Below are 4,490 nucleotides of genomic sequence, written 5' to 3'. Positions count from 1 at the left end.
TTGTCTCTTTAGTTAAATTTATTCCTAGGTATTTTATTCTTTTAGTTGCAATTGTAAATGGGATTCGTTTCTTGATTTCCCCCTCAGCTTGTTCATTACTAGTGTATAGAAATGCTACAGATTTTTGAATGTTGCTCTTGTAACCTATTATTTTGCTGTACTCATTTATTAGCTCTAGTAGTTTTGTTGTGGATTTTTCCGGGTTTTCGACATAAAGTATCATATCGTCTGCAAACAGTGATAGTTTTACATCTTCCTTTCCAATTTTGATGCCTTGTATTTCTTTTTCTTGTCTAATTCCTCTGGCTAGAACCTCCAACACAATGTTGAATAATAGTGGTGATAATGGACATCCTTGTCTTCTTCCTGATCTTAGGGGGAATGTTTTCAATTTTTCCCCATTGAGGATGATATTAGCTGTGGGTTTTTCATATATTCCCTCTTATCATTTTAAGGAAGTTCCCTTGTATTCCTATCTTTTGAAGTGTTTTCAACAGGAAAGGATGTTGAATCTTGTCAAATGCCTTCTCTGCATCAATTGAGATGATCATGTGATTTTTCTTCTTTGATTTGTTGATATGGTGTATTACATTAATTGATTTTCTTATGTTGAACCATCCTTGCATAGCTAGGATGAATCCTACTTGGTCATGATGTATAATTCTTTTAATGTATTGTTGGATACGATTTGCTAGAATTTTATTGAGGATTTTTGCATCTATATTCATTAGAGAGATTGGTCTGTAGTTTTCTTTTTTTGTAATATCTTTGCCTGGTTTTGGTATGAGGGTGATGTTGGCTTCATAGAATGAATTAGGTAGTTTTCCCTCCACTTTGATTTTTTGAAGAGTTTGAGGAGAGCTGCTACTAATTCTTTCTGGAATGTTTGATAGAATTCACATGTGAATCCGTCTGGTCCTGGACTTTTCTTTTTAGGAAGCTTTTGAATGACTAATTCAATTTCTTTACTTGTGATTGGTTTGTTGAGGTCATCTATTTCTTCTTGAGTCAAAGTTGGTTGTTCATGTCTTTCCAGGAACCCGTCCATTTCATCTAAATTGTTGTATTTATTAGCGTAAAGTTGTTCATAGTATCCTGTTATTACCTCCTTTATTTCTGTGAGGTCAGTAGTTATGTCTCCTCTTCCATTTCTGATCTTACTTATTTGCATCCTCTCTCTTCTTCTTTTTGTCAGTCTTGCTAAGGGCCCATCAATCTTATTGATTTTCTCACAGAACCAACTTCTGGCCTTATTGATTTTCTCTATTGTTTTCATGTTTTCAATTTCATTTATTTCTGCTCTAATCTTTGTTATTTCTTTCCTTTTGCTTGCTTTGGGGTTAGTTTGCTGTTCTTTCTCCAGTTCTTCCAAGAGGACAGTTAATTCCTGAATTTTTGCCTTTTCTTCTTTTCTGATATAGGCATTTAGGGCAATAAATTTCCCTCTTAGCACTCCCTTTGCTGCATCCCATAAGTTTTGATATGTTGTGTTTTCATTTTCATTCGCCTCGAGTGTTTACTAATTTCTCTTGCAATTTCTTCTTTGACCCACTCGTTCTTTAAGTGTGTTTTGTTGAGCCTCCACGTGTTTGTGAATTTTCTGGCACTCCGCCTATTATTGATTTCTAACTTCATTCCTTTATGATCCGAGAAAGTGTTGTGTATGATTTCAATCTTTTTAAATTTGTTAAGACTTGCTTTGTGACCCAGCATATGGTCTATCTTTGAGAATGATCCATGAGCACTTGAGAAAAAGGTGTATCCTGCTGTTGTGGGATGTAATGTCCTATAAATGTCTGTTAAGTCTAGCTCATTTATAGTAATATTCAGATTCTCTATTTCTTTATTGATCCTCTGTCTAGATGTTCTGTCCATTGATGAGAGTGGTGAACTGAAGTCTCCAACTATTATGGTATATGTGTCTATTTCCCTTTTCAGTGTTTGCAGTGTATTCCTCACGTATTTAGGGGCATTCCGGTTCGGTGCATAAATATTTATGATTGTTATGTCTTCTTGTTTAATTGTTCCTTTTATTAGTAGATAGTGTCCTTCTTTGTCTCTTTTAACTGTTTTACATTTGAAGTCTAATTTGTTGGATATTAGTATAGCTACTCCTGCTCTTTTCTGGTTGTTATTTGCATGAAATATCTTTTCCCAACCTTTCACTTTCAACCTATGTTTATCTTTGGGTCTAAGATGTGTTTCCTGTAGACAGCATATAGAAGGATCCTGTTTTTTAATCCATTCTGCCAGTCTATGTCTTTTGATTGGGGAATTCAGTCCATTAACATTTAGTGTTATTACTGTTTGGATAATATTTTCCTCTACCATTTTGTCTTTTGTATTATGTACATCATATCTGATTTTCCTTCTTTCTACACTCTTCTCCATACCTCTCTCTTCTGTCTTTTCGTATCTGACTCTAGTGCTCCCTTTAGTATTTCTTGCAGAGCTGGTCTCTTGGTCACAAATTCTCTCAGTGACTTTTTGTCTGAGAATGTTTTAATTTCTCCCTCATTTTTGAAGGACAATTTTGCTGGATATAGAAGTCTTGGTTGGCAGTTTTTCTCTTTTAGTAATTTAAATATATCGTCCCACTGTCTTCTAGCTTCCATGGTTTCTGCTGAGAAATCTACACATAGTCTTATTGGGTTTCCCTTGTATGTGATGGATTGTTTTTCTCTTGCTGCTTTCAAGATCCTCTCTTTCTCTTTGACCTCTGACATTCTAACTAGTAAGTGTCTTGGAGAACACCTATTTGGGTCTAATCTCTTTGGGGTGCGCTGCACTTCTTGGATCTGTAATTTTAGGTCTTTCATAAGAGTTGGGAAATTTTCAGTGATAATTTCTTCCATTAGTTTTTCTCCTCCTTTTCCCTTCTCTTCTCCTTCTGGGACACCCACAACACGTATATTTGTGCGGTTCAAATTGTCCTTGAGTTCCCTGACCCCCTGTTCAAATTTTTCCATTCTTTTCCGTATAGTTTCTGTTTCTTTTTGGAATTCAGATGTTCCCTCCTCCAAATCACTAATTCTATCTTCTGTCTCTTTAAATCTATCATTGTAGGTATCCATTGTTTTTTCCATCTTTTCTACTTTATCCTTCACTTCCATAAGTTCTGTGATTTGTTTTTTCAGTTTTTCTATTTCTTCTTTTTGTTCAGCCCATGTCTTCTTCATGTCCTCCCTCAATTTATCGATTTGGTTTTTGAAGAGTTTTTCCATTTCTGTTCGTATATTCAGCATTAGTTGTCTCAGCTCCTGTATCTCATTTGAACTATTGGTTTGTTCCTTTGACTGGGCCATATTTTCAATTTTCTGAGTGTGATCCGTTATCTTCTGCTGGCGTCTGCGCATTTAGTCAGATTTCCCTGGGTGTTGGACCCAACTGGTTGAAAGATTTTTCTGTGAAATCTCTGGGTTCTGTTTTTCTTATCCTGCCCAGTAGGTGGTGCTCATGGCACTCGTTTGTCTGCGGGTCCCACCTGTAAAAGGTGCTGTGGGTCTTTTAACTTTGGAAATCTTTTGCCGTGGGGGAGATTCGCCAGCCGAAGCTGCTTGGAAGAGTGCCAGCCGTCCTGGGGATCCGAACGCGGGGAGGGTCGCCGGCCGCCGCAGCCCGGGAGAGCGCCCATCCGAATCTCCCAGCCGGCCCGGGGCACCAAGCGTGGCGGGAGGGCGCCAGCTCCCGCGGCCCGGGAGAGTGCACCGTTCCCAGCCAGACCGGGAAGCCACATGTTTGGAAGGGACCCTGGTCCCCGTTCTCCATGGCCTTGGGATCTCCGATCCAATTCTCCTAGTTGATCCGGGGGGCCATGCGTGGTGGGGGCACCAGCCGCCGTGGTTTGAGGGGACCGCCTGTCCAATACTCCCAGCTGGCCTGGGAAGGAGGAAGGGAGGGACTCTGGCCGCCTGCCGCCCCGGCCCGGGGAAGCCCGTGCCCCTCGGTGATCTCACCAGAGTGGGTTCTCCCAGCCAGTCAGCCGTTCCAGAATGGGGTACACTGTCTTCTTGATCTCTGTTGTGGCTCCGGGAGCTGTTCTGTATCGTTTCTACTTCCCTAGTAGCTGTTCTGGAGGAGGAACTAAGACCCGCGCGTCTTACTAAGCCGCCATCTTCTCCGGAAGTCCGAAGAATAGTTTTTTAAACATGACAGTTAATAATTTTTGTACATGATTTTCCCATCCAGAACTTAAGATCATATAACTAACATTCCAGAAATTAGAACTTTATAAAATATATGAAACAAAGAAGATATCTAGGTTATAAAAGAGTCTAATATCAAATGCAATAAAATTTACATGCTTGAATTCCACATGAAGTATTCTACCCAATATATGTTAAAAAGTTTAACATCTGAGTCATGTCAAGTGACTTATCTTCTCACATGCCAAATGAAATGTTGATGGCCTTAAAAACAGACTATTTGCAATAAATAACAAGTAAGTGTAGCACATATTATCAGTAAACTTCTTTCCAAGCTATCAAATG

Source organism: Tamandua tetradactyla, chromosome 3 (genome assembly GCF_023851605.1).
Source record: "Tamandua tetradactyla isolate mTamTet1 chromosome 3, mTamTet1.pri, whole genome shotgun sequence".
Lineage (NCBI taxonomy): Eukaryota > Metazoa > Chordata > Mammalia > Pilosa > Myrmecophagidae > Tamandua > Tamandua tetradactyla.
Note: the sequence above shows the minus strand (reverse complement) of the source record.